This window comes from Myotis davidii, unplaced genomic scaffold (genome assembly GCF_000327345.1).
Source record: "Myotis davidii unplaced genomic scaffold, ASM32734v1 scaffold54, whole genome shotgun sequence".
NCBI lineage: Eukaryota > Metazoa > Chordata > Mammalia > Chiroptera > Vespertilionidae > Myotis > Myotis davidii.
In genome coordinates this window covers 3,877,050-3,890,101 of record NW_006287915.1, presented here as the reverse complement: position 1 = coordinate 3,890,101, position 13,052 = coordinate 3,877,050, and the positions used below count along the sequence as shown (strand labels likewise).

At 39.4% G+C, this 13,052-nt stretch overlaps 1 protein-coding gene and 1 long non-coding RNA gene across 2 annotated transcripts in view; one reads left to right on the top strand and one right to left on the bottom strand.

Annotated features, from left to right (window-relative positions):
- TRHDE (thyrotropin releasing hormone degrading enzyme) overlaps nt 1-13,052 on the top strand; it is a gene marked incomplete at its 5' end in the record, with an annotated part of 386,911 nt that overhangs the window by 118,811 nt on the left and 255,048 nt on the right. The gene's annotated exons all lie outside the window — the stretch shown is intronic.
- The window catches only part of LOC107182470, a 6,674-nt gene continuing 2,354 nt past the window's right edge, over nt 8,733-13,052 (bottom strand). The window contains exons 2-3 of the long non-coding RNA XR_001513186.1: nt 9,140-9,142; nt 8,733-8,743 (exon numbers count right to left, since the gene is read on the bottom strand). This is a non-coding gene — a long non-coding RNA (uncharacterized LOC107182470). The remainder of the gene's footprint in view (nt 8,744-9,139; nt 9,143-13,052) is intronic.

Here is a 13,052-nt window from a genome sequence, read left to right as displayed (position 1 = left end):
TTTTCCCATTGATTTTTAGAGAGTGGAAGGGGGCGCAAAGAGAGAGAAAGATCAATGTGAGAGAGTCATATTGATTGCTTGCCTCCCACACATGCCGCACTGCAGCAGCCAACCAGCCTGATCTGGGCCTGATTGGTCCCCAACATCCCGATTTGGGGCAGGGCTGGCCAGCTGACTGCCCGCAGTCCCTCCTCTCAGCTGGCCCCACCCCTGATGGGCCCCAATTGGGTGGGCTGTCCAGACACACCCTCCCCCCCATGTTCCAGGTACTTGCCCTTGATCTGGAATCAAACCCTCAACCCTCCAGTGTGTAGACAGATGCTCTAACTACTGAGAAACACTGGCCAGAGTAGGTATCTTATATATTCATACAAAAACTATTATATAGAATACTCATATAATTTATTTCATATACACCCAAAATGAATGTCTGGAAACTTTGACTTTCTGGTCAAGGGTATGGCTGTGATTAAGGAGGGAGGTGGTTTGCTGGAGATTTGAGGAGAAAGAAGATGTGAGATAGTGAGATAATTATCTGGGAGGGTGTGAGAAAAAATTATAACAGATATATAGTATGATTACTGCACAGTATAGGGACTTACTTCATTGTGTGGCCAGACACTTAAAATGAATACCATGATCAAGTCAAGACCGGCAGAGGACAGACAGAGTGAGGTATAAGCAGGTTACATTTTACCAGGACAGAGCGATGGAGAGAAAAGGAGTTGAAGATAGTAGCAAGGGAATTGTTAAATGATTACAGTGATGCACCACATCTTCTAACCTGGGTGAAACAGGAGCTAGGATAATACGAGAGGAGGAATGGTTGTGAAAATGTATAGAGTTGATGGGTATCGTGGAGCAGAAGAGGAGCAAGAACAAGACTGTGAAGATAGAATGCTGCCATCAGGGCGTGGAAAGCTTGAAATGAAGGCATTTCTTGGCGGGGCAGTAATTGAAAATGATAATTTCCAGGGTATGATCAGATCATGGACTGGGTGCGGACAATGGAAAATGTCACTAGAATAAGGAGATCAAGACCTCTTGGGGTTGTAGGGGATGATCAGTGTGGACATTGAAATCACCAAGAAGGATGAGAGAACATTGTTACAAAGGACATTCATGTTTCAGGATCATCGATGAGACATCATTTAATGAAATGGGAGGCAACAGCAGATGAATTCCGCCAAGGCAAGGAAGTAGGCTGTATAATTCACTCACATCTATTCAGGCAGCTGGGATTTTTAGGAAGTTGGTAGAAAGGCTACTCAACCAATAAGTGGCTTTAAGCAACAAGGATGGCACTTTCAAGCTTGTATGTTGTGGCGTATGAGAGAAAAATCACCCCCACTTGAGAGAGCCACAGGCATAGAAGTGTCTTTCAAGATATAGCCAAGTTTTAGTTAGAGCTAAAATGTAAACAAAACATTCAGAATAAAACATTAAGGACATAGCAGAATTTGTTGTCACATAGGGAGTTCTAAAAGGCAGAATGGAAGAGTTTGGGAGTGAGAATTGGAATTCAATTAGGGAATGTACACATGTAACTGTGGCAAAGACTCAAGCTGAGAGATGCCTTGGGATTGTGGGGGTGTGGACTTGAACAGGCTTGACTGTCTATTAAGGAAGGCCCACAGTCAGTCAAATCTAATTATGACCTTCCTTCTTTTACATTATTTTTCTTAAGCAGTTTTTTACGCTTAAAAAAGTAAGAGTTGTGCTGGGAAATGAGAGGCATAAAAGTCATGATATGCATACATGCTGCCCTGTGGATTTCCCTTACATCCTGTTAAAGTAGTATCTTCAGGATCTACCTGTTTCCTAGGCAACAGGTTTAGAATTTGAGAGCTCAATGTTTAGAGTTTGAGAGTTCAGAATGTATTTATTAGGCGTTGGTGACTATGAGCAAATTTAAATTAAGCACATGACGGTAGGCCTGAAAATAGTTCATCTTGATGTCTCCTATGCAATTAATTGTCTAAACTAGTAGTTCTTAAATTTCGCCACCCTCAGTGCACAAATGGTAACTGTATACCTGAGCATGCTCATCTGAATCAGGTGAATTACTAATTGTAATTCCAAACCATTCATTCTCTCCCAGTAAAGCACTGCAGAAAGCAAATACATGGGGACTGTATTGATATATAAACTCTGATTCCATTATATTTTTTGAAGAAAAGAGGACTTATTAATAGTAACCTTTAATGCTTTCATGAAATTTGTAGTAACACCTTTGTGGTACTTGTGACACAACACCCTTCACATCTAAGATTTACTCTCTAAGCTCAGTATAAAATAACATGTCAACTACAACACAGCATTATATCAATCAAAATAAATCAGCCTCCATCCAAGAATGAGGATCAGCGTGTTTCCTTTTTTTGTGATCATTTATTTGTAGTTTTTTTCATCTCGTATCTTCAGTGACTGACATGTTTGACAACAGATATACAAAATCTGACACTGTCAGAACAGATCCTCAATTTTACTATTTGTCGATGTAAAAATGTGACAGATTCTGAAGCATGATGTGTGTTCTCTGAGACTGACTATTTGCTTATGAACTCCCCTTCCCCGCTCTGCCCCATCCTCAGGAAAATCTATCGCAATGTGAGGGCCACCTTTCTGTGGTCCAAGTTCCAAATCATGGGCTGCAAGACCTACGCATGACGCTTGGTGAACTCAGTTCTTTGAGAAGAGGGATTGTGTAAATAAAAATAATATTTATTATTATTAGATATATTGATCTGAGATTTAAGTGCACTTGCCTAATTCAAAAGTTTTTTTTTTAAAATATATTTTATTGATTTTTTACAGAGAGGAAGGGAGAGGTATAGAGAGTTAGAAACATCGATGAGAGAGGAACATCGATCAGCTGCCTCCTGCACATTCCCCACTGGAGATGTGCCCGCAACCCAGGTACATGCCCTTGACCGGAATCGAACCTGGGACCTTTCAGTCCGCAGGCCGACGCTCTCTCCACTGAGCCAAACCGGTTTCGGCAAAAGTTTTTTTTTAAGACCCTGGTCAGGCAGCTCAGATGGTTAGAGCATCATCTCAATACACCAAGCTTGCCGGTTCAATCTCTAGTCAGTACTCATATAAGAATCAACCAATGCATGCATAAAAAAGTAGAATAAATCTCTCTCTCTCTCCCTTACTTTCTTTCTCTAAAATCAATAAAAAATTTTTAACGTTTTTTCATTATCTACATACAGTCCATGATCATAACCTGAAGGCTGTCATTTACAGTCATCATTTCAAACATTCCAGTCCTTGATGGCAGCATCCAATCTTCACAGCCTTGTCCTTCCACTTTTGCTCCAATAATTCTTCTTCTGCTGCTGGGATCCTCAATCCATTAATTCTATACATTTTCATGGCCATTTCTCCTGGCAGATTCTAAATTCCATTCCACCCTCAGAAACTTTAAATTATTATTCCCTTGGCCTGAAATACGTTTCACTCTCTAGTGTTTCAGGAATATGACTAAATCAGAGACAGACATTCCCTGATGGGCTTATCAAAAGTAAATACCCATTAGACCCCATATCTTTGTCCTTCTTTGTTTTTCCTCTATAGCACCTATATGCCACGTTGTATTACTTATTTTGCCAATTATATTATAGTGTCTACTTATTCAATTGGAAGTTTCATGAAGGAAAGAATTTTATCTTGATAACCATGTATGGTTTTTCAGTGCTGACATAGAATAGGTGCTTAGTAAATATGTATTGAATGAGTGGATTATTGAAATACCAATAGTTCACTATTTCTTTTCTGTAAGCCTGGACTTTTCAATTGTTTTAACTCAGCAGAACCCAATTTTTAAAAAATAAAATCTAATTTTGAGCTCCTATATGCTAAAAAATACAAGCAGAACTTCTCATTAAAGAGGGTGAGGGACTGGCAGGGTATCTCTCACGATACTCTTTCTTCGGGAGGTGTACATTGAAGTATTACATGCTTAATGTTAATGGAAACAGTTTTACTAGTCCAAGCTTGAAGCGTCTCCAAATTAATAGAAAAATTAAACTTCAAGTCGTACCTGAAGGCCAGTGTTGGAAAAATCTCCACACAGTGACTTAGGAGAATCCTCTAAAATTAGGTTATGAAACTGTTTTTCAGGAGAAGAATACCTAATTCTTACTTAAAAACAAACAAACACCACACCATTTTATCCAGCAAGTGGGTCAGTTTCCACTTACTGGAATGATCTGATGCAAAACCTGATATCTTTTTGTCTATTGAATAATCATTATAAACCATTTCTGTGCTGCTTAAAACATATAGGAAATAAGGTGATTTATTTATTTCCTTATTCACATAAGAACATGAATGTCAATGTTGTGGGTTACATTTCTTACCAAAAATGGTCTCTTAATCATGAAGAATACTATGTAGTTCTTGGCAAAAGCTAAAGTTTGTGTGCAGAAAGTTCATATTTTCCTTTCACTGGATTTTACACGTCTCCTGCACAAGTTTAATTTAAAATGTTATTTTCTCCTTATTCTTTATTAAAGTGTGGTTATTCTTATTACTTTAAATACAGATGACTTTTTTTAAAGGAGTAAACTTTCAATGAGAAATGACTGACAGATTTCTAGGTCCTTTATTGCCTTTGAATCTCAACTGTCTGTGGTCTGTTTTAAAATGTAGATAACAGGCCACCAAGGGAGAAATGGAGTGCAATGATTTCAGGCTTAATTTCCCACTCAACCAGTAACTCACTGTTTATTCTTGGGCAAAAAATATCTCTGGACCTCAGTTTTTTAATCTAATAAATGGGAATCTTATTATTTGTCATTGACCCCTGTGTCTAAGATATTAACAGATTAGCATCAAGCCTTCTGAGTAAAAAAGGGACTTATTCACTGAATATAGATTGAGTAGCTGTGGAAGTAGGTATATAATTAAATTCTTGTGTTCAATCAGGCAACTATGTGTTTTTGTGTAATAAATTACTTTTTAAACAGTGAAAATTCATTTATAGAACATGGCAGCAGAACATATTTTGCACAGTGATCAAGCTTATTAGTATAGAAGTCATTTTCTGTTTCTTGAGAGTGTTTTCATAGCCATGTAGAAAGCTAGAGATTAGTATTAACTGCTATTGGTATGAGTAATGCTTTTGTGCAATGGAGAAATACATGTTAGGCTGCACATACATTTATTTAATATGGAGGTGTAAGCAAAAACCAGATTTCACACAGTGACAAAAACTCTCAGGGTAAATGTGTTCGTTATGCACAGTAGAAACTAGGCGCCCAGGGAGATGCAATCCCCAACCTTGGGAGAGTGAGGATTTTGCAGAGATACTGGCAGAGATGCCTTTCAATATATTATCACACTAGAGGCGTGGTGTATGAATTTGTGCACAGGTAGGGTCCGGCCAGCCCTGCCTGATCGATCGGAGCTGATCAGGCCAGGCTGGCCAGGGGGAGGGGATGCTAGAGGTTGGTCAGCTGGCCCCGCCCCTGGTTGGGGTGTGGGGGGCAGATCTGGGGTGGGACCGATAAGGGGAGGGGCCCTGGGCAGTTGGCAGGCTGGCCATGCCCCCTGGTCGAACTCAGGTCAAACTCCCGGTGGAGGGGACAGTTTGCATATTACCCTTTTATTATATAGGATACTTATAAGTAACGTAAGCAAATCACATCCCTAGCTTATAGACACAACATAAAATAAAACATATTAGGACCAAATTGTAGGTTACATACATTTTATTAAGTCACATATTTGATTTCACTGTATATTGCATGCCATTTGGATTTGAGAAAAAAAAAAGAAAGGCTTTAATTGGGGAGGCTATGATAACTGAAATACTTTGTATGTAGAGTAGTGCGCTCTGTTATCTTCTTATCTAGAGCATTACTTCTTTGCTTGAAGAAGGTAATTCTCAATTAGTAAAGGATGACATTAATGGACTAAAATAATTTCTCTCAGATTATTGCATTTTTATGCAGTTCAGATATTCTGCTGAGAATACTTAAGCAATTTTTAAAAATAAAATATTTTTGAGTGGGGGGCCTAGTCATCCATTTTTTCACCTTTTAAAAATGTGCAAAGCCCTACTGTTTAGTTTCACTTCATTTATAAATGACATATACAGGGTTGGGCAAAAGTAGATTTACAGTTGTTTGTGTGGAAAAAAATATGCAGGTTATGATTACAGTAGCTTTATTAATATTACAAAAATAATATTTGCATACTCACAATGGTAAATCTACTTTTGCCAACCCCTGTATATTAGGGAAAAGTGTAACAATCAGAGAATAAAGTTTAGCTTCTTTAATTTAGATTTTAAATGGTGTTTTAAAGTGATTTTTTACTTTGGGAGGTTTCTTTCTTTCTTTCCTTCTTTCTTTCCTTCCTTCCTTCCTTCCTCTCTCTCTCTCTCTCTCTCGCTCTCTCTCTCTCTCTCTCTCGCTCTCTCTCTCTCTCTCTCTCGCTCTCTCTCTCTCTCTCTCTCGCTCTCTCTCTCTCTCTCTCTCGCTCTCTCTCTCTCTCTCTCTCGCTCTCTCTCTCTCTCTCTCTCTTTCTTTCTTTCTTTTTTTAAGAAAGATCTCCATGACAGTGATCATTTTTTCCAATGACTCATTGGGAAATTAATCCATACCTAATGCTAACAACAGAACAGTGCTAGCTAGCATTGCTGAGGTTTTACTGAATACAAGGAATTTGCTAAGCATTTTACACCCATTATCTCACTGACTTCTGATATTCTTATATGGTATTGCTATTATCTTCATTTTACAGAAGAGAAAACTGAGCTGTAAAGAGGTTTAGTAGCTATGGTCACTGTGATTCTGTGATTTATAACAAGAAAAATATATTTGGCCCTCCTCCCAGTTTCTGGCACAGAGCTCCAAAATTCTTGCAATTTCCTAAGTGTGGAGAGCTATGAAGGTGTATTTCATGTGTCAGTGAAGTGACTTTCAAAAGTACCTAAGGATGGGGGCTGTTTGCCAAGAGAACCAACCAAGTGATTAGAGGCTTGGGACTTACAGTCACACCCCTCAACCTCCTGGACAGGGAGAGGGGAGAAGGGCTGGACGCTGAATGCATCGCCAGTGGCCAATGCCTTTATCAATCATGCCTATGTAATGAAACTTCCATAAAACCTAGAAGGCCAGGGTTCAGAAAGCTTCCAAGTTGGTGAACTCATGGAGATTTGGGGAAGGACATGGAAGATCTATGCCCTTTTCCTTGCCCTGTGAGCAAATCTCTTTCATCTGGCTGTTCCTGGGTTATATATCTTTTTATAATAAACCTGTGATCTAGTAAGTAAACTGTTTCTCTGAGTTCTGTGAACTGCTCTAGCTAATTAATGGAACCTAAGAGGGAGTTGTTGGAACATAGCCAGCAGAGGGGGAAGGAGTCTTAACCACACCCTAACCTGTGCAATATGATGGTAGAGAGTACAGAATACCCAGGTAGAGAGTATAGAATATCCTGGAGAATTGCTCGTTGGCATAAGGAACCTGCCATCCTCCACTGAAATTGGTACCAGAACCCATTTAGTCCCATTTGGGGCAAGAGGAAAAATCGGGGTTTGTGCCCAAGCAGGGTGCCCCAGCATCTGCAGGTGACCTTTAGAAAAACACAGAAGCTGAGATTTTCCTTTCCTCTGGCAAGTGACAGTTTAAGGAAAGTGATCAAGTTCACATTAACAACACATTTTATAAAATAACATAGGAATGTCATTAATAAGTAATTTTTGAATTTTATCTTCTATGCCACTTAAAAATCTACTAGATCCAGAGACAAATGGTAGGAGAGTGGCGGGGGTGGGGGTGGCGGTTAGAGAGCAACCAAAGTACTTGTATTCATGAATATTAGCAAAACCAATGGACACAGACACTGGGGCGGTGGGAGCTTGCCTGGGATGGGAATGGCTGAAGGGAGGGGGCCAATTGGGGAAAAAGAAGACACATGTAAAACTTCAGACAATAAAAAAAATCTACTTGAACCATTTACTATGCTATCTTAAAAGAAACGTAACAACAGGTTCCTGAAGTTCAGTGGGAAGAGTAGAAATAGATGAGCAAGAATGGACCCAGGCATTTGGAAAGGGGATAGTAAAGGCTGGGCTGGAGAGTGCGGGCCTTTCCAGATGTGGGTGATACAGCTGCTAAATGGAATTGTTGGCCTGGGATGAGTAATAGTTTTTTCTGCGTTTCAGTATTTTGGTTAAAATGATTATATTTATTGATGTTATTGACTGAATTCTGTTATTTTTTTTTGAGATTTTCCTAATGTTTCTACAATAAATTTGTATTAGTTTGCTAGATCTACTGTAACAAAGTATCACAAATTGGTACCTTGTCTCATGGGTCTGGAGGCTACAAGTCCAGGGTTTGGTGCCTTTTTAGGGCAGTGAGGGAGAATCTGTTCCATGCCTCTTTACCTCTTTATTAGCTTCAGGTGGTTTGCTGGCAAGATTTGGTGTCCTTGGCTTGTAGAGAGTTACCTTGATCTCTGCCTGTATTTGATTTCAGAAAGGAAGGGAGAGAGAGAGACAGAGAGAAACATCAATTATGAGAGAGAATCATTGATCAGCTGCCTCCTGCACACTTCTTACTGGGGATCAAGCCTGCAACCTGGTCATGTGTCTTGAATGGGAATTGAACCGTGACCTCCTGGTTCATAGGTCGCTGCTCACCCCTGGGCTACACCAGCTTTGCCTTTATTTCCACGTGGCATTCTCCACATGAGCCTATTTTTCTTCTGCGTGGGTCTGTCTCTGGGTACAAATTTTATGTTTTCCGTAGGACACCAGTCACCTTGTTTTAGGGCTCCCCTAATAATTTCATCTTAAGTTGATTATCTGCAAAGAACCTATTTCCAAATAAAGACACATTCATACATACTGGGGGTTAGGACTTCTTCATATTTTGGGGGACACAGTGGTACCCATAACAATATCCCATTCCAGTTTTGACAGTGCTGTTTCTTATGAAACATACCCATGATTTATTTTCAGCAGGGCACCTTTTTATTGTTTATTTACTAAGGTCAAAGATAATTAGTCCACACTGGGTGACTGCCTGATTCGGTGGTGCCTTCACTCCGCCTTTGGAGCTGAGAAGCAGTTGTAGGCTGAAGATTCCTTCCTCACTAATCGCCTTCTCTTTCATACGACCTATTTAGTCAGTTGCCACCTTCTCATTGGGTGGTTCATGTATTCAGTTCAGTTAATTCCAGTAGAAGCTGGTGCCACTAATGGGGGAGAAAAGGGAAGTAGTATATAATCACTCCAAACCACACTTCATGCTTGCACATGCGCACACACACACACACGCACACACACACGACTCTATTAGGAAGCTGAAAATCTAGTGATATAGTCAGAGAAACATATGATACAAAATGTGGCAAAGGCCAAGATACAGTTTGTTGGATGGTTGTGAGCCCACACAGCAGGGGCACTTCCTAGAGGAGGTGGTGATTGACTGAATTTTGAAGAAGGAAGGGAAGTGGAGAAGAGGAGGGGCATTCAGGTAGACCAACTAATAAAAGCCAACTGAACTATCCTGAACTTTTTTATTCCATGCACCTTTGTATTGTTTGCTGTGTCACAAGCACTGTTTTAGGTGCTTTAAACATAGTGTTTTATTTCATTCTCACAGCAACCTGGTGAGACAGTTCCTAATAACTTCCACATTTCCAATGAGAACACGATTGAAAATGGAAACTCAGAGAGATTAAAAACTTCCCCAGGATCACTGGGATTCAATCCCAAATTTGACAGATTCTAAATATTCAGACTTTTCTTCAAGGAAAGATTGATTCCACAATAAGGACCCCGAGAGGATTCCGTTGGGGTAGGAAGGCCACATCCAAGATGGCAGAGTTGCATAACAGAGATTAACCAGATTCCGGGATGAAGCCGGCGTTGAAACCCAGCGAGGAAGTCCAATCAGACTTCTGTTTGAAGAAGACAGTGAGAAAAGAGAACCTAACAGGCCAGAAGCCACAGTCACTAGAACATATCATGGGGCTGGGTGGAGAGAAGGAGGCAGGTCCTAGCTGAAGGAGCCTTTAGTAGGCATTTCTGATTTTGATGAGGGGTGGGAAGGGAAATGGTAGGGAGATCAAGTTGACTCAGACTTGACATCTGTGTGATCTACAGCCAAGCAGAATTCACACAAATGTGTGTGTATATGTTTCTATGGTATCAATACTAAGTTTGTTGTACTACCTATCAGCTAGACTATCTGGTTTAAGTCTTAGCTCTGCCATTTCCCAGATATGTGACTGTGGGCAATTTATCCTGTCAGTGCCTCTGTCTCCTTGTCTATAAAATAAGAATAACAATAGCATGTACATGTAAAACGCATAGACCCATGCCCACTGTATAGTAACTTCTTAATTAATGGTAGCCATTAATTTTTATTAGCTATGATAAATTCTTCAAGGAGATTACAATGAAGGAGACAAATCCAATTAAAAAAAATATTTACAGTATGATTTTAATGAGCATTTATTGAATAGCCACTAAGTTTAAGGCATGTGCTAGAACAGCGGTTCTCAACCTGTGGGGTCAAACGACCCTTTCACAGGGGTCGCCTAAGACCATCGGAAAACACATATATAATTACATATTGTTTTTGTGATTAATCACTATGCTTTAATTATGTTCAATTTGTAACAATGAAAATACATCCTGCATATCAGATATTTACATTATGATTCATAACAGTAGCAACATTACAGTTATGAAGTAGCAACGAAAATAATTTTATGGTTGGGGGTCACCACAACATGAGGAATTGTATTAAAGGGTCGCGGCATTAGGAAGGTTGAGAACCACTGTGCTGGAGGGTTTAGTTAGATTAAATTTAGTTTGCTTGTATTTTGGTAGCTCTCATTTCTAATACTTGGTTAATTCCTAATTATGCTTTTCCCCAAAGGCATCACTTACCTGATTGGGAAAACTGATATATAATATTCATTGAAATCCTCTATTATTTTATTTTTTCTCTATGCACATCTGTTCTCCAAGTGTTTGAACTACAGAAGGGAAAATGAAAAACAAACCATATAAACAAAACCATTTGGCTAACTTAAAAGAGATTGTTTTTGTAGATCAATTTAAAGCCTCACACAAAATCATTGTGATATTTCTGAAAGGATGGATGCTAGGTCAGTGCAAAGGAAAATATAACATTTGAATGGGGATTATATTTCAAGCAAGTTGGCAACCTTGCATACATGGAACTGTGACTGAGGACAATCTTATGAGGTGTAAGCATCAAAAAATGGTCAGTGTCCCTGTTTTTTAATTCATATCATTATTTCCTTTGCACAAACCTTGGTTTTGTGGGGCTTGCCAACTGAAATAGCTCTGTCTCATTAACACCTCTCAATATTCAAACATTTCTTTGCTCACTGGCCCATAGGACTTCTGCTTCTCTTATGCTTAAAAAAGAAAAGAAAGAAAAAAAAGGCAAAGAAGCTTCAGGAAGTAACTCTGCTGCCTTATGAGAAAGCATTCAAGGATGCAGGACTCTGAGGGCTTCTGTATAAAATAATGTGTTATATTATTTTAAATACTGTGTTGACAGAGCTCACACTGCTAAGGATTAAAGGAATGTGCTGTGACAAAGCTGATTCTGCAAGGATTGCCTTTCCTCATATAGATTACTTTCATTCAAGTAGAACTTTTGGTTTGTGAGCATTAGGGCTTTCCAGGGCACTGAATGGTGGTGTATACAATGCCGACAGATTATTGTTTCCACTGAGACTCTCCGTGGAAGTCCGTCCAGCAAAGATCTCTCGACTTGCAGCATCATTGCTTCTGAGCAGGGGACACAATATTCAGGCTTCTCCTCTCGTAAAAGGCACACGGCTTTTTGAAGGAATAGGGTTTTTATGGTAGGTGGTAGTTGTCTTAGTAAAAAAATGAATGGAGGTACACATTTTGGTGAAGGTAAGTTTTTCTTCTCCCGATGAAAACTTTAAAATATGCCCTTTTCTTAAGTGTTATTGAATTGATTTTGCTCTTTTAGAAAGCTTTAAAGTTCTCCCTTTCCCCTTTTTGTCAGATATGTATTAATTGCTTTTATTATTTTTCTACTAGAATTTGAATATTTTTGTCAACTAACAATTATAACATTTCAACAATTTATTACATTGGACTATGTCATGTAGTTTTATTTGACTCATAAATTTTATTAAATAAATTTTACTTTTTGTGTAAATAGTTACCAGGCTTCTCACCATTAGCATTGCACAGTTTGGCTAAGTGTGGATTAAAAGTTTAAAAACAAATTTTTGTAATTTGTTTGTGATTATTAAAAATGCTATCAAGCTGTACTGAATGTCCCATTTTCTACTGAGGTGTCCAAACCATTGCTGGGGGATGCCAGGTAAGAGTAGAACAGTTTCTTTTTCATGCAGTATTTACAGAGAATGATTGGTAAGTTGCTTCACCCTTTATCCAAAGCAAGGCCTCAAAATGTCAGACAGGATTTGGGGGAATGAATTGCCAAAAAGATGTCTTTATCCAGGGCTACGGCCCTGTGGTGAGACCCCCTTCCAGCACCTTTGGGAAAGGGTGATCTGTCTCCCCTCCCCAGAGCCAGCCGGGGAAGACTTCATTGAGACAGCGTAGAACTTCATATGTGTTTCATACAGTTGGAAGCCATAGAGGGCTAATGTCTGACTTTCATGTGGAAAAAATTAAGGCAGATGTGAGACTGGGGTCCGACTCCTGCTTTGGAAAACTGGAGGTGGTGAAAAATTGACAGATTGCTGTTTGACAAACCTCAGAGAGTGCTGATGAGTTTAGATTGACCTGCATTTGTAGAGTTTGTCAGGGCAAGCGATATGAAGCATTTCCCACGGACTAACAGTGGACTGCAATGGGATCAAACTGGTAGGGAATCATCTGAGGATGTATCCAATGGTCATCTTCAGAGGCAACAGGTTATATAAAGTGTAACATCAGTAGTTAGGGATTAAGAAAGGCATTTCAAATGACCATCAGGAATAGAATCTAAGGTGCCATGTCAGGGTCATCCACTGAGGCCACAAAGAACTTCCTAAGA